Source organism: Ranitomeya variabilis, chromosome 1 (genome assembly GCF_051348905.1).
Source record: "Ranitomeya variabilis isolate aRanVar5 chromosome 1, aRanVar5.hap1, whole genome shotgun sequence".
Classification (NCBI taxonomy): Eukaryota; Metazoa; Chordata; class Amphibia; order Anura; family Dendrobatidae; genus Ranitomeya; species Ranitomeya variabilis.
The window spans coordinates 908,875,706-908,893,925 of NC_135232.1; positions in this window are offsets into that span (position 1 = coordinate 908,875,706).

Consider the following 18,220-nt stretch of genomic DNA (forward strand, 5'->3'; position numbering starts at 1 on the left):
CTGCTATAGCACGTTTTAGTAAACCTCTACACCTCAGGAAGAGGATATCTAAGGTTTTCCTTGTGGCGTGGGTCTAGCAGTATGGAAAGCCTGCAATACTATTGTAGGAACTTGAGGATTCTGGTAGCGTGGGGCAAAGAACAGACAGAGACAGGTTTCTTTAGTGCAAAAAGTGTATTTGTACAACAGCAGATAACACACAAAACAATATACCGATAACCAGCAGTGACCTGCAATGAAACAAGTCCTTGACACATATACAGCAAAATGGCAGAGTTCTTAAAACAGTGTCCTCAGCAAGGCGATCAAAAGGTGAATGTGACTGGTGACGTGGTGCGGATCAAAACACTGGCGGTGCAGAAAGAGTCAAATCCAGGTATGTAGTAAACACAGGGAAGTCCAGAACAAGTCCTCAGATTAATCCCAGGTATGACATGAACACAGGTAAGTCCAGAAACTAGTTCATAAGTTGATCTCAGATGTGGCAGAACATGGGTAAGTCCAGAAGCAGGTTCACATTAAAGTATTATACTGGTGTTGGTTCCAGCAGCTCCCACCGGGGGAAGTAATGAAGGATTAAGTAGCAACACACTGTCCAGAAACACAGTTTAGAAACACAGTTCAAAAACACAGTTCTTACCAGAATGAGTGAACCAAGGGTTAAGTTCCAAAGTCAACAGACTAAAGATAACATGCAGAGAATGTCCAGAGCCAGAGGTAGAAACACACTAAGAACAAGCAGCTGAGCTGAAGTGGAACGGAAGCAGAATACTCCAGCAAGGAAGCTGAAACCTGAGTCAGGTTTTAAACAAACGAGCAGGAAGTAGGGCAGACAAAAACAGCAAACTCCATCTTAACAAAGGGCAAGAGCATTCACAAGGTGACTTGGAAAACCCGGAATACTGACATTACTCCCCCCCTAAAAAACGGCCTCAGGACAGTCCTGGTCCAGGCGTATCTGAGTATCTACGATGAAACTGAGCAGCCTTCAGGGGAGCATTGATGTTACTTACTGGTTCCCAAGAATCGTTTTCAGGAGCGTAACCTTGCCATCTAACTAGATACTGAAGCCGGTTCCTATGAAGTCTTGAATCAATAATGTCCTGTACCACAAATTGTTCTTCGCCATCAACCAACACTGGTGGAGAAGGAGGTACGATACGTCCCTGAAATGTGTTGAGAGAAACCGGCTTTAATAAATAAATATGAAATACTGGGTGTACCTTTAGAGTTCGTGGTAGCTTCAGCCGACAAGCAACAGAGCTCACAATCCCGGTGATCTTGAATGGACCGATGAACTTCTGTCCCAGTTTCTGCAAAGGAACACCCAATCTTAGATTCTTGGTGGACAACCAAACCGAGTCTCCTACCTTGTACATAGGTGCCGGTTTCTGGAATCTATCGGCCGACTTCTTATAACGCTCCTGTGCTACGGTCAGGGAGTCTTTCAAAACTTCGAGATTACGTTGCAACACCGCCACTCTGTCTTGAACTGCCGGTACCAAAGTAGCAACCGGAGACCTAGGCAAAATGTTTGGATGATATCCCAGATTGGCAAAAAAAGGCGCTACCTTCGTGAAACTGCTCTGTGAGTTGTTATACGAAAATTCCGCTAAAGGAAATAGCTTCAGCCAATCATCCTGCAAATGACTGACGTAACATTGTAGATATTGCTCCAAGGTTTGATTGGTCTGTTCGGTCTGCCCGTTGGTCTGAGGATGGTATGCAGAAGACAAGCAAACATTAATGTGGAGCGCAGAACAAAATTCTTTCCAAAACTTAGAGGTAAATTGTATTCCCCGGTCAGAGATGATCTCATCTGGTACCCAATGCAGCCGAAAAACGTTCTGGATAACCAGATCCACTGTCTCTGTAGCTGAGGAAAGACCGGTACAAGGAATAAAATGAGCAGCCTTCGTTAAACGGTCCACTACCACCAAAATAGTATTTTTACCGTCAGAGGTGGGTAACTCCACAATAAAGTCCATTGAAATAGACCCCCAAGGGCGAGATGGTATGGGTAGCGGCTTAAGAAGGCGAGTAGGTGAAACGTGAGGAACTTTGTACCGGGCACAAACCTCACAAGAGCGGACATAGTCATTCACATCTTTCAAGCAGGTAGGCCACCAGAAAAAACGACTTAAAAATTCCTGCGTCTTCTGTACCCCCTATGTCCAGCCAAAATGGAGTCGTGGACCAATTTGAGAATTTGAAGTCTCACAGCCTCTGGGACATAAATACATTGATCTCTAAGCCATACACCATTCTGAAAGACAAGATTCACATTGTCAGGTGGGGCAGCAAGAAATACGTCACTGTCATAGGCCAGCTTGATCTCCTCCCACAAATCCCGGTCCTGGAGCACTCCTATGAAATTGGTATCAGACAAGATGGTCTTAGACGGGGTCCCAGGCACGGAGTCCATCGTGTGGATTCGGGATAATGCATCGGCTTTCCCATTATGTGAACCTGGGCGGTAAGAGATAATAAAATCAAACTGGTTCAAGAACAAACTCCACCTAGCTTGTCGAGGAAAGAGACATCTGGCGGACTTAAGTAATTCCAAATTATGGTGATCTGTGAGCACTACTACCTGTTGAGTTGCTCCCTGCAAATGGTGTCTCCATTCCTTAAAGGCAGAGATGATTGCCAAAAGTTCCTTATCTGCAATATCATAGTTCAGTTCAGCAGATGATAACCTGCGAGAAAAGAAGGCACACGGGCACAGCAAACCTTTGTCTCCAGTTTGTTGTGAGAGGATTGCTCCCAGTGCACAGTCAGCAGCGTCCACCTCCACGACAAAAGGCAATGCAGAATCCTGATGCATCAATGTCGGAGCCGTGGTAAAACAAACCTTGAGGTGGTCAAAGGCTCCCTGCGCCTGCGAAGACCATACAAACTTCTTCCCCTTCTTAGTGAGGAGAGTGATTGGACAGACAATTTCCGAAAAATTCCGGACAAAACGTCTATAAAAGTGAGCGAAACCAATGAATCTTTGTACCTCTTTAATGTTTCCTGGTACCGGCCAATCTATGATCGCCTGGATCTTGCTGGATTCGATATTCAATCCCTGGGGAGAAATAACATAGCCTAAAAATTGAATCTTGGTGCAATTAAATTCACACTTCGAGTTTGATGTACAAATGATTATCTCTCAAACATCTGAGCACGGTCTTAACATGTTCCTGCTGTTCCTGTAGGGAATCAGAGAAAATCAAGATGTCATCCAGGTAAATTACTACATAATGATCCAGTAAATCCCTGAAAATATCGTTGGCTAAGTGTTGAAAAGCAGCAGGAGTGTTACAGAGTCCGAATGGCATCACTAAATATTCAAAATGTTCATACCGGCATCTAAAAGCTGTCTTCCATTCGTCTCCAGGACATATACGGAGTTAATTATATGCCCCGCGAAGATCTAATTTGATAAATATTTTAGACTGGCAAATTCTCTCCAACAATTCAGGAATTAGCGGCAACGGGTACCTGTTACGAATGGTTACCTTATTTAGCTCTTTACAAAGAATATGGGGGCTCCCGCTGGTGAAGAAGATGGTCGGATAAACCCCTTGGCTAAATTCTCATCTATATATTCTCGTAATGTTTTTAATTCTGGAGCTGCCAATGGGTAAACATGGCCAAAAGGAATCGCTGCCCCTGGAAGCAGTTCTATGGGGCAGTCATATGGTCTATGTGGAGGGAGTTGGTCTGCCTTCCTCTTGTCACAAACATCTGAGAATTCCTGATAAACCAGAGGGAGAGTAGATACCTGTATTGTTTCTTCCAAATTCTGGGTAACTGGAGCCTATACTGTTGGACTGATGGTAGGACTACACTTTGGGAGAAAGGATATCTCTTTGGTTTCCCAATTGATGTTTGGATTTTGTGACCGTAACCAGGGAATTCCTAAAATTACAGGAAAATGAGGAGAAGATATTAACATAAATGAAAGGGTTTCCTGATGGTCTGGTTCCATCTTAAACTTCAAGCACTGTCTCCCGGTCTACTGGTCTGAAAACTAATGGAGAACCATCCACCATTTCCATGGTGACTGGTGAGGCTCTTAGTTGTGTCTTAATACCATGTTCCCTGGCAAAAGAAGAATCCATGAAATTCCCACCTGCTCCAGAGTCTATCATAGCAGAACTTGATATCCACTGTCCCTCCCACAGGATCTGGATAGGAAGGGAACAATGTGAATATTTCTCCCCTTGATCTTTAGGAGAAGTTGACATCAATGTTAGGGGAACCACAACATCTAGATGTAAACTGGTCTCCGAAACCTCTGACTCAGTGTCCGTATTGTCATAATCCCCTACTGCCGCCAACACCTTGTTAGGTCACCTGGGACATTTAGGACAATTAATGAGGAAATGATCCGATTCGAAAAATTCCGGACAAAACGTCTATAAAAGTTAACGAAACCAATGAATCTTTGTACCTCTTTAATGTTTCCTGGTACCGGCAAATCTATGATCGCCTGGATCTTGCTGGATTCGATATTCAATCCCTGGGGAGAAATAACATAGCCTAAAAATTGAATCTTGGTGCAATTAAATTCACACTTCGAGTTTGATGTACAAATGATTATCTCTCAAACGTCTGAGCACGGTCTTAACATGTTCCTGCTGTTCCTGTAGGGAATCAGAGAAAATCAAGATGTCATCCAGGTAAATTACTACATAATGATCCAGTAAATCCCTGAAAATATCGTTGGCTAAGTGTTGAAAAGCAGCAGGAGTGTTACAGAGTCCGAATGGCATCACTAAATATTCAAAATGTCCATACCGGCATCTAAAAGCTGTCTTCCATTCGTCTCCAGGACATATACGGAGTTAATTATATGCCCCGCGAAGATCTAATTTGATAAATATTTTAGACTGGCAAACTCTCTCCAACAATTCAGGAATTAGCGGCAATGGGTACCTGTTACGAATGGTTACCTTATTTAGCTCTTTACAAAGAATATGGGGGCTCCCGCTGGTGAAGAAGATGGTCGGATAAACCCCTTGGCTAAATTCTCATCTATATATTCTCGTAATGTTTTTAATTCTGGAGCTGCCAATGGGTAAACATGGCCAAAAGGAATCGCTGCCCCTGGAAGCAGTTCTATGGGGCAGTCATATGGTCTATGTGGAGGGAGTTGGTCTGCCTTCCTCTTGTCACAAACATCTGAGAATTCCTGATAAACCAGAGGGAGAGTAGATACCTGTATTGTTTCTTCCAAATTCTGGGTAACTGGAGCCTATACTGTTGGACTGATGGTAGGACTACACTTTGGGAGAAAGGATATCTCTTTGGTTTCCCAATTGATGTTTGGATTTTGTGACCGTAACCAGGGAATTCCTAAAATTACAGGAAAATGAGGAGAAGATATTAACATAAATGAAAGGGTTTCCTGATGGTCTGGTTCCATCTTAAACTTCAAGCACTGTCTCCCGGTCTACTGGTCTGAAAACTAATGGAGAACCATCCACCATTTCCATGGTGACTGGTGAGGCTCTTAGTTGTGTCTTAATACCATGTTCCCTGGCAAAAGAAGAATCCATGAAATTCCCACCTGCTCCAGAGTCTATCATAGCAGAACTTGATATCCACTGTCCCTCCCACAGGATCTGGATAGGAAGGGAACAATGTGAATATTTCTCCCCTTGATCTTTAGGAGAAGTTGACATCAATGTTAGGGGAACCACAGCATCTAGATGTAAACTGGTCTCCGAAACCTTTGACTCAGTGTCCGTATTGTCATAATCCCCTACTGCCGCCAACACCTTGTTAGGTCACCTGGGACATTTAGGACAATTAATGAGGAAATGATCCGATTGACCTCAATTAAAGCAAAAGCGTTCACGAAAACGATATTCACGGCGTTCATTACTCTCACGTTTTTGTAGTGAGTCCACTTGCATAGGCACCTCCTCGGCCTCCCGCGGGTTCTTGCTGGTAGTTTCCCTAGACGGAAGAGCAAAATTAGTAATGCGATTTAAAGCTGCCCATTTCTCTTGTCTGTGTTCAGTTAGACGGATATCAATACGCACACAGTGTTGTAAAAATAACTCAAACTCCTGTGGAGACTCTGAGCGAGCTAGCTCATCCTTAATTATACTGGACAAACCTTTCCTAAAAATTGGCAATAAAGCATTGTTATCCCAGTTGGTATCCACCACTAACCTCTTAAATTCAGTAATATATTCTATGACTGAACGTTTCCCCTGGTGTAAGGAAAGCAAGGCAGTTTCAGCAGTGGCACGGCGGTTGGGATCATCAAACATTTGCGCCATAGCTGTCAGAAAATCATCCATATTATTTAGACGGACATCACGACTTTCAACCATAGGATTTGCCCAAGCGAGTTCCCGTGATGTCAACAACATAATAATACATAATACCTTAGATCTATCAGACTGATAGTAGGAGGCATGTACATCAAAGAATAATATGCATTGATTAATAAACCCGCAGAATTAACTTCGGTCACCATTAAACCGGAATGGAGGCAATTTAGGCATACTGGTGGGTGGTGTATGCTAAGCGGGTACGGTCTCCTGAGCCTCTGTCAAGGTACGTAAATCTTGGAGAGCCTGACCAAACACCTGCGCATTGTGGCCAGCCTGTGAGTCCATGTCTCTAAGCTTATTTTGTACAGCCTCCATCTCCTGCTGCAAGGAGTTAATCATAGAAAATAGTTGGTATACCTGTGTCTCTGTCATTGCCCCAGCAGAATCCTCTGTGGCTGGAGTATCATATAATACTATTGTAGGAACTCGAGAATTCTGGTTGCGGGGGGCAATGAACAGACAGAGACGGGTTTCTTTAGTGCAAAAAGTGTATTGTACAACAGCAGATAACACACAAAACAATATACCGATAACCCGCAGTGACCTGCAATGAAGCAAGTCCTTGAAACATATACAGCAAAACGGCAGAGTTCTTAAACCGTATCCTCAGCAATGTGATCAAAAGGTGAGTGTGACTGGTGACGTGGTGCGGATCAAAACACTGGCGGTGCAGCAAGAGTCAAATTCAGGTATGTAGTAAACACAGGGAAGTCCAGAACAAGTCCTCAGATTAACCCCAGGCATGACATGAACACAGGTAAGTCCAGAAACTAGTTCATAAGTTGATCTCTGATGTGGCAGAACACGGGTAAGTCCAGAAGCAGGTTCACATTAAAGTATTATACTGGTGTTGGTTCCAGCAGCTCCCGCCGGGGGGAGTTATGAAGGATTAAGTAGCAACACACTGTCCAGAAACACAGTTCAGAAACACAGTTCAAAAACACAGTTCTTACCAGGAGGAGTGAACCAAGGGTTAAGTTCCAAAGTCAACAGACTAAAGATAATGGATCGCCCCCCAAGGGCCGTGGGATACTCGGTACCGGGTCCTGCAGTTCACAAGGGGATGTCACGGTGGCTGACCCGGTCCGTGGCCCTGGGACATCCGTATAAAAAGGGAAAGGTCTTTAAAGGATAGAGTTTATGTTCGTGACGCCACCTGTGGTATTCGGTCAGGGTGACAGACGCTGCTTTAAGGGTTCCGCTGGGGTGATGTTATGGCAGCTAGATGGTATACCTTCCCACAAGTGAAGTATGTCCCCTGGGTGTCCCAGTGTGTAGACGGTGGATGGTGAGAGTTGCAGAGAAGAACGAGGACACAAGGTTGCAGTCTCTTTACCTTTACTGAAGACTTCAGCATCCACAGTCCAGGGCACCAGATCACAGGGCAGGCAGAGTCCGGCCAGTTTGGAGGCAAGTCCAGAGTTCTCTTATCCAGGTGGAAATCAGTAGCGTTCCCTTGCGCTGCGGTGGTGTAGTCCCTTACTGCCTATGGCTTCACATATGGGTCTCACAGATATGGTGTTTCATTCTCTCTGTCCCCCATATAGGATAGGACAAAACCCGTATGACTGGTGACTTGACCCTGTTTATAGGGTCTCTTAGATAACCCGGCTCTGTAGGTGTCACCGTGCCTCCTGGGTGTAGGTGTGGACAGGTAACCTGCAATTAGCTGTCCTGCCGGTCTCTGGATCAAGGCGTAGAGGTCCTTACTCCCTCGGTGTTCCGGCTACTGGGATTTTGCGCCTCAGAAGGAGACACCTTGAGCGGGGCTGGTCCCCTTCTGGTATCTTCTCCTTTGCTTTGACTTCCTTCATGCTTGCTGCAATACAATTCTGCCTTTCAATGTCTCTTTCTGGGATCTGCAGCTCTGAGGGCATGCACAGCTCCTTTGACACTCCTCCTCAGACTCTGGTCTGGAACTAACTGAGCTGAGCTCAGCCAGCCACTAACTTCTGTCTGGAACTGACTAACTTTCCCTACAGACTACCAGTTATATATATGTGGGGAGTGACCTAATAAATAGGAGCAGAAGATCCCCCTGGTGGCCTGGAGTGTGAAATGTGTTGCATGTTTGTGATACCTGGATGCAGTTATCCTTCCTTGCCTCCAAACGTAGCATCACTCTCCCCGAGAGGAAAGCAATATCACTGCGACGACCAGGACCCTGGGGTGCCGCAATAACATGCAGAGAATGTCCAGAGCCATGGGTAGAAGCACACTAAGAACATGCAGCTGAGCTGAAGGGGAAGGAAGCAGAATACTCCAGCAAGGAAACTGATACCTGAGCTGGGTTTTAACCCCTTCCTGACATGCACTGTACTAGTGCGGCGCATGTTGGGTCCCCTGTTTTGATGTGGGTTCCGGCGGTGAGCCCACATCAAAGCGCGACATGTCAGCTGTTTTGTACAGCTGACATGTGCGCGCAATAGCGGCAGGTGAAATCGCGATTCACCCGCTGCTATTAACCTGTTAAATGCCGCTGTCAAACGCTGACAGCGGCATTTAACCGACGCTTCCGGCCGCGCGGCTGGAAATGAGCGCATCGCCGACCCCATCATAAGGTTGGGGGTCGGCGATGCATCAGGATGGTAACCATAGAGGTCCTTGAGACCTCTATGTTTACTGATGCCGGCCTGCTGTGAGCGCCCCCCTGTGGTCGGCGCTCATAGCAAGCCTGCATTTCAGCTACATAGCAGCGATGTTATGATCGCTGCTATGTAGCAGAGCCGATCGAGGGGTGCCAGCTTCTAGCCTCCCAGGGAGGCTATTGAGGCATGGCTAAAGTAAAAAAAAAATGTTTTAAAAATATGAAAAAAATAAAAAAATATAAAAGTTTAAATCACCCCCCTTTCGCCCCATCCAAAATAAAACAATAAAAAAAATCAAACCTACACATATTTGGCATCGCCGCATTCAGAATTGCCCGATCTATCAATAAAAAAAGCATTAACCTGATCGCTAAGTGGCGTAGCGAGAAAAAAATTCGCCAGAATTATGTTTTTTTGGTCGCCGCGACATTGCATTAAAATGCAATAACGGGTGATCAAAAGAACGTATCTGCAAATGTGGTATCATTAAAAACGTCAGCTCGGCATGCAAAAAATAAGCCCTCACCCGACCCCAGGTCACGAAAAATGGAGACACTACGGGTATTGTAAAATGGCGCATTTTTTGGGGGGGGTTTTTAGCAAAGTTTTGAATTTTTTTTCACCACTTAGATTAAAAATAACCTAGACATGTTAGGTGTCTATGAACTCGTAATGACCTGGAGAATCATAATGGCAGGTCAGTTTTAACATTTAGTGAAGCTAGGAAAAAAGCCAATCCAAAAACAAATGTGGGATTGCACTTTTTTTGCAATTTCACCGCACTTAGAATTTTTTTCCCGTTTTCTAGTACAAGACATGGTAAAACCAATGATGTCGTTAAAAAGTACAACTTGTCCAGCAAAAAATAAGCCTTCACATGACCATATTGATGGAAAAATAAAAAAGTTATGGCTCTGTGAAGGAGGGGAGCGAAAAATGAAAACGCAAAAACGAAAAAGGGCAGCGGCGGGAAGGGGTTAAACAAACGAGCAGGAAGTAGGGCAGACAAAAACAGCAAACTCCATCTTAAAGGGCAAGATCATTCACAAAGTGACTTGGAAAACCCGAAATACTGACACAACCATTACTGTTTTGTCCCCAAGATGAATGTAACGTGAAGGTCACGTGAAAGGCAGCGGTACATAAAGACTGCAATATGTGCCAAGGTCCCTACAGCCAATACTTCCTTGTCTCCACCAGCCAGCTCCTGTTCCTCCTCCTCCATGCCCTTATTGTGACCCAATCTGTGCAGAGCAGATGAGCTGAGGCTGGGTTGGGTAGTATCTCCGCCTCTTCCTCCATCTCCACCTGGTCCGCCTGGAAAGCTTTATGTTTAATTGACAGCTGCAAATGTTTAAGTAAGCACAGAAGTGGGATTGTTACGCTGATGATGGCATCATTGCCGCTCACCATCTTTGTGGAGTCCTCAAAGTCTTGAGAACTGCTCAATTGTCAGACATCCATGCCCACTGCTCAGTTGTTATGTGTGGATGCTGACCAGAATACCGACGGGTGTGTTGGAGCTGGTATTCCACAACTGGCCTCTGCTGATCCAAAAGCCTTGCCAGCATTTGCAGTGTGGAGGTCCAGCACATGTGACGTCACACACCAGTTGGTGAGCTGGTACTTGCATGCGTTGCTGCAGCACTGCAAGAGTGGTGGCAGCTGTAGCTGACTTGTAGAAATGGCCACTGATGCAGCGTACCTTGACCAGAAGCTCTGGCAAATCTGGGTAGGTTTTCAGAAAACACTGAACTACCAAATTGAGCATGTGGGTCAAGCATGGTACGTGGGTCAGCATGCCAAGCTTCACAGCCGCAACCAGGTTACAGCCATTATTACACACGACTATACCTGGTTGTAGGTTCGGCTTTGAGAGCCACAGATCTGTCTGGTCTGTTTGTCTCAGACAAATTAGCTTCAGCGGAGCCTGAGTTTCCAGCTGATGTGTGCGCTGAGATAGCAGGAGCAGGTTGGAGATGGAGGATGAGGAGTAGGAGGGGTTGCAGGAACTAGGGTAGGAGTTGGTGGAAACCCTGATAGAAGACGGGCCATCAATCCTTGCAGTCGGAAGCATCTTTGCCGTGCCAGGGTGGGACTCGGCCCTGGCCTCCACAACGTTCACCCAGTATGCTGTCAGTGAAATGGGTGTGGAATGCAGTGAATATTCATTTATATTTAGCAGTGGGCACAGGAGTTAGCCCCAGCAGCTGGCTCCTGCCTACTGTGACCCTCTGCTCTGCCACTGCCAGTCCCCAACCTCCTCACCACAGCCAGAGCAGACAGAATGTAACAGAAAGCACCTAATTCTCTATGTATACGTAATTAAATCCAGCCAAATTTTTTTTAATGCTTTTTGGAATGTTACATACCACCCTAATGTCACAGAAAGCACCTAGTACTCTATGGATGACTAATTGAAACCAGACAAATGTATTTACCATTGTTTTATACCACCTTAATGTACTGAATCCAGATAAAATTTTAACAGCTTTTTTGGAGTGTTACATACCACCATAATGTAACAATAACCGCGTTAAACTATTTAGATGACAAATTGAATCCAGAAATTGTTTGGGGATGTAAATATTTTGAAAGTTTAGTTGCTGTTTTTGTACACTTATATAGGCTTTGCAGAAGGCAAAAGGTCAGGAAAAAATTATAAGGAGGGTAATCCTCTTTGGGTGTCTGCTTCATCTCCTCCTTCCTCAGGAGGCTGGGGGGACTGCCTGCACCTACTTCTTGGGGTCCGATTGCCAAGGCCAGTGCCTGGATAGTGAATGGGCTACACACAGACACTTACACATAAAATGACTTTGATTAGGGAATGTGATAGGCCGCTCTGAACAAATGTGTTTTGAGGGCTCGCCTAAAATTGTTGTGGATGGTAATAATTTCTTGGGGTAGAGCATTTCAGAGGATTGGCGCAACGCGGGAGAAGTCTTGGAGTCGGGAGTGGGAGGTACGGATTAGTGCAGAGATTAGTCGAAAGTCATTTGCAGAGCGCAGTGATCGGCTAGGTCAATAGACAGAAATGAGGGAGTAGATGTAAGGGGGTGCCGCACTGTGGAGAGCTTTGTGGGTGAGAACAAGTACTTTGAATTGGATTCTGTAGTGAATGGGCAGCCAGTGTAACGACTGGCGAAGAGCAGACACATCTGAGTACCGACCGATTAGCCAGATGGATGACCCTGGCTGCTGCATTAAGGATGGACTGGAGTGGGGAAAGTTGAGTAAGGAGGAGGCCAATTATTAGAGCTTTACAGTAGTCCAGGCGGGAGTGGATCAAGGCGACAGTGAGGGTTTCTATTGTTTCCATGGTGAGAAAAGGGTGGATTCTAGAAATGTTCTTTAGGTGTAAGCGGCAAGAGATTGTATATGGGAGGTGGAGAGATTGGTGTCAAACGTAACGCCCAGACAGTGCGCCTGCTGCTGGGGTGTTATTATGGTGTCACCCATGGAAAGGGAAATGTTGGATTTAGTAGACGGTGGGAACAGAAGTTCAGCTTTGGAAAGGTTGAGTTTCAGATAGAGGGCGGACATGATATTGGAGACTGCAGACAGACAGTGACTGGCATTCTGTTGTACAGCAGGGGTAAGGTCAGGGGATGACGTGTATAGTTGTGTGTCATCAGCATAAAGATGGTACTGAAAGCAAAATCTGCTGATTTGTTTAATTGGGGCCGTGAAGAGAGAGAAGAGGGGGCCAAGGAAGAGGGGATTTAGTGGAGCCAGTGAAAAAAACACTGAAGGAGCGGTCAGAAAGATAGGGAGAGAACCAGGAGAGGGCAGTGTCCTTAATGCCTAATGACTGGAGCCTAGAGAGTAGGAGACGGTGGTCAACAGTGTCGAAAGCTGCAGAAAGGTCGAGAAGAATGAGGAGAGAGTGGTCACCGTTTCATTTTGCTGTCAGAAGGTCATTGGTCACTTTGAGGAGTGCAGTTTCTGTCAAATGTAGGGGGTAGAAGCCGGACTTTGAAGGGTCTAGGAGGGAATGAGTGGAGAGGTAACAGGTAAGGCGGGAGTAGACAAGGCGCTCCAAGAGTTTAGAGATAAAGGGGAGATTGGAGACTGGTCTGTAAATGTTTGTGCAGATGGGTTGAGGGCGGGATTCTTTAATAATGGAGTAATGATAGAGTGTTTGAAGGAGGATGGGAAAATGCCAGAGGAGAGGGAGAGATTAAAGATTGTAGTTAGGTGAGTATTCACAACTGTAGAGAGACACTGGAGGAGATGTGAGGGAATGGGGTTAGTAGTGCATGTAGTCGGATGAGAAGAAGAGAGGAGCCTGGGGATATTCAGGGGGGAGGGGGGGGGGGTGTCACTGCACTTAGTGGATGGGCGCGTATTTCCTGACGGATATTATCTATTTTCTTTATAAAGTGCTAGAAGAGGTCATCAGCACAAATGTCTGTGATAGGGGCTTGTGCTTTTGGCCTGAGGAGGGAGTGAATAGTGTCAAAAAGTTTATTGGGGTTGTTGGGTAGTGAGATCAGAATGGTGTAGTAGGTCTGTTTGGCAAGGTGAAGGGCAGAGTTATAGGTTTTAACATAAATTTGAAGTGGATGAAGTCTTCTGGTGTGCGAGTGTTCCTCCATAGGCGTTTAGCACTCCTAGAGCATCGCTGGAGAAATCGAGTTTGCAATGTGATCCAGGGCTGTTTTACTCTGTGTTTGGAGGTTCTGAGGGTGAGGGGAGCTACATAGTCAAGGATGCTACTGAGAGTGTCATTGCAGTGGTGTACAGCCAGATCAGGACAGGAAAAAGAGTAGATTTGGGACAGTGATGAGTGTAGAGAGTCTGAAAGTGTACGAGGGTTAATGGCATGTAGATTTCTGAATGTGTGGTAGGTAGGCATGTGCTGGGGTGGGCAAGGAAATGTGAGTGTGAAGGAGAGAATGTTGCAGTCAGAGAGGGGAACCGGTGAGTTATTTTAGGTAGGAGATTGAACAGAACCAGACAAAGACCAGGTCAAGGGTGTTACCGTCTTTTTCTGTTTCAGAGGTTAAGAGCTGTGAGAGGCCTAAAGAAGTGGTTAGTGATAGAAGCTTGGATGCAGATGTGGTAATGGGGCTGTTAATGGGGATGTTGAAGTCTCCCAGGATAAGGGTTGGTAGTTCTGAGGACATGAAGTGCGGCAGCAAGGCCGAGAAATGGTCAAGGATTTGGGTGGGTGAGCCTGGGGGCCGATATATGACTGCTACTCTGAGGGAGAGGGGATGGAAGAGCCTGATAGTGTGGACCTCAAAAGAAGGGAATGAGAGTGATGGAACTGGGGGGATGACCCGGAAGGTGCATTGTATGGACAGGAGTATGCCGACTCCACCACCATGTCTGTTTGTGGGTCTCGGGGAATGGGAGAATTGTAAGCCACCATGGGAAATGGCAACAGGGGAGACAGTGTCAGAATCCTGAATCCAGGTTTCAGTGAGAGCCAACAGATTAAGAGAGTTGGTCATAAAGTAGTTGTGCAGGAAAGCAAGTTTGTTACATATAGAACGTGGATTCCAGAGGGCACAATTAAAAGGAGATGAAGGAGTGCAACAAATGTTAATAAGGTTAGTAAGGTAAGGTAGGGGTTGAGATTGGGGGATGGTGGACCGGGATTGAGGGAGATGTCCCCTGAAATCAGTAGGAGTAGGAAGATTAAGAGCAAGTAGCTATTGGAATTGTACAAAGTTTTTTGTGCAATGTGTTTGGGCAAGATGGGCTGAGGTTTTTCAGGAAGGTGAGAAGTGCATGGGAACTGTACATGGGAGAGGGAAGTATAGAGGGGATGATGTGTATGAGTTGTGATGGAGGAAGATGGTGCGATGAATATGGATGGCAAGGGAACACATGAGGATAGAAATTAAGCACATGGCTAAATGGGAGAGCAAAGTGTGGGTTACCAGTCTCCTGCTCTGACTAACTGCCATGGATTGACTGTTTTTTCTTGATGCTTAGCTTCTGGGATGCATTCACCCCACACTATGTGCACCCCTTAAAATGCTTCTAGAAAGCCATGATACAGGGTCAAGTGAGAGGGATTGTGGGAGCTGGTTTGAAATAATTTGGCAGCTGCTCCAACACACCAGGGGGTGGATAGATGATCAAAGACACTAGTCCTGGCTCCATCTCTATGCTATAACACCTTTCCCAAGATTATATCTACAATGACCCCTGCCATGGATATACAGTGGTGAGTAATGAGAACTGTTGTGAATTTGCTTTTTGCTCCCTCTAGTGGTTACTAGTTTTTTGACTCTGGTTTTTCTGTCTTTCCTTTTATCCGCACCTGGGTCGTTAGTTAGGGGTGTTGCTATATAAGCTCCCTGGACCTTCAGTTCAATGCCTGGCAACGTAGTTATCAGAGCTAGTCTGCTGTGCTCTTGTCTACTGATCCTGGTTCCAGTTATATCAGCTAAGTCTGCCTTTTGCTTTTTGCTATTTGTTTTGGTTTTGTATTTTTGTCCAGCTTGTTCCAAATCTATATCCTGACCTTTGCTGGAAGCTCTAGGGGGCTGGTGTTCTCCCCCCGGACCGTTAGACGGTTCGGGGGTTCTTGAATTTCCAGTGTGGATTTTGATAGGGTTTTTGTTGACCATATAAGTTACCTTTCTTTATTCTGCTATCAGTAAGCGGGCCTCTCTGTGCTAAACCTGGTTCATTTCTGTGTTTGTCATTTCCTCTTACCTCACCGTCATTATTTGTGGGGGGCTTCTATCCAGCTTTGGGGTCCCCTTCTCTGGAGGCAAGAAAGGTCTTTGTTTTCCTCTACTAGGGGTAGCTAGATTCTCCGGCTGGCGCGTGTCATCTAGAATCAACGTAGGAATGATCCCCGGCTACTTCTAGTGTTGGCGTTAGGAGTAGATATATGGTCAACCCAGTTACCACTGCCCTATGAGCTGGATTTTTGTATTCTGCAGACTTCCACGTTCCTCTGAGACCCTCGCCATTGGGGTCATAACAGTCTTTACTTGCTGAGCAGAATCTCCTGATGAACAGGGTCTCAGGGACAAAAACAATTTACAATTATTCACGAAATTCCTAAACTTAAACCTGTCTCCGGAAAACAGTTCAGGAATCGGTATTTTAGGTTCTGACCTAGGATTTCTGATAACATAGTCTTGTATGCCCTGCACACGAGTAGCCAGCTGGTCCACACTTGTAATCAAGGTCTGGACATTCATGTCTGCAGCAAGCATAGCCACTCTGAGGTAAAGGGGAAGGAGAAAAAAAAAACTCAGAATCTTCTTTCTTATAATCCCTCTTCTGCAATGCATTAAACATTTAATACTGGCCTGGCAAACTGTTGGTAATTTGCAACCTAAATTTATTCTGTCTGTAACTTTGATTTGCTCACTGTCATCTTATCCTGTCATGGCGTTTGTAGATTCAGGTGCTGCCCTGAGTCTCATGGATCTCTCATTTGCTAAGCGCTGTGGATTTACTCTTGAACCATTAGAAAATCCTATTCCTCTTAGGGGTATTGATGCTACACCATTGGCAGCAAATAAACCGCAGTATTGGACTCAGGTTACCATGTGCATGACTCCTGAACACCGCGAGGTGATACGTTTCCTGGTTTTACATAAAATGCATGATTTGGTCGTTTTAGGGCTGCCATGGTTACAGACCCATAATCCAGTCCTGGACTGGAAGGCTATGTCAGTCTCAAGTTGGGGCTGTCGTGGTATTCATGAGGATTCCCTGCCTGTGTCTATTGCTTCTTCTACGCCTTCGGAAGTTCCGGAGTATTTGTCTGATTATCAGGATGTCTTCAGTGAGTCTGAGTCCAGTGCACTGCCTCCTCATAGGGACTGTAACTGTGCTATAGATTTGATCCCAGGCAGTAAATTTCCTAAGGGAAGACTGTTTAATCTGTCGGTACCTGAACATACCGCTATGCGTTCATATATCAAGGAGTCTCTGGAAAAAGGACATATTCGTCCGTCTTCTTCCCCTCTTGGTGCGGGATTCTTTTTTGTGGCAAAAAAGGACGGATCTTTGAGACCTTGTATTGATTATCGGCTTTTAAATAAGATCACTGTCAAATTTCAGTATCCTTTACCGCTGTTGTCTGACTTGTTTGCCCGGATTAAGGGTGCCAAGTGGTTCACCAAGATAGACCTTCGTGGTGCGTACAACCTTGTGCGCATTAAGCAAGGTGATGAATGGAAAACCGCATTCAATACGCCCGAAGGTCATTTTGAGTACTTGGTGATGCCTTTTGGGCTCTCCAATGCGCCTTCAGTTTTTCAGTCCTTTATGCATGACATTTTCCGGAAGTATCTGGATAAATTTTTGATTGTTTATCTGGATGATATTTTGGTTTTTTCTGATAATTGGGATTCGCATGTGGAGCAGGTCAGGTTGGTCTTTAAAATTTTGCGTGAAAATTCTTTGTTTGTCAAGGGCTCAAAGTGTCTCTTTGGTGTACAGAAGGTTCCCTTTTTGGGGTTCATTTTTTCCCCTTCTGCTGTGGAGATGGACCCAGTCAAGGTCCGAGCTATTCTTGATTGGACTCAGCCCTCGTCAGTTAAGAGTCTTCAGAAGTTCTTGGGCTTCGCTAACTTCTACCGTCGTTTTATCGCTAATTTTTCTAGCATTGTGAAACCTTTGACGGATATGACCAAGAAGGGCTCCGATGTAGCTAACTGGGCTCCTGCTGCCGTGGAGGCTTTCCAGGAGTTGAAACGCCGGTTTACTTCGGCGCCTGTTTTGTGCCAGCCTGACGTCTCACTTCCCTTTCAGGTTGAGGTGGATGCTTCGGAGATTGGGGCAGGGGCCGTTTTGTCGCAGAGAGGCCCTGGTTGCTCTGTTATGAAACCTTGTGCCTTTTTCTCTAGGAAGTTTTCGCCTGCCGAGCGAAATTATGATGTGGGCAATCGGGAGTTGTTGGCCATGAAATGGGCATTTGAGGAGTGGCGTCATTGGCTCGAGGGTGCTAAGCATCGTGTGGTGGTCTTGACTGATCACAAAAATCTGATGTATCTCGAGTCTGCTAAACGCCTTAATCCGAGACAGGCCGCTGGTCATTGTTTTTCTCCCGCTTTGATTTTGTTGTCTCGTATTTACCAGGTTCAAAGAATGTGAAGGCCGATGCTCTTTCTAGGAGCTTTGTGCCTGATGCTCCTGGAGTCGCTGATCCTGTTGGTATTCTTAAAGATGGAGTTATCTTGTCAGCTATTTCTCCGGATCTGCGACGTGTGTTGCAGAGATTTCAGGCTGATAGGCCTGAGTCTTGTCCACCTGACAGACTGTTTGTTCCGGATAAGTGGACCAGCAGAGTCATTTCCGAGGTTCATTCCT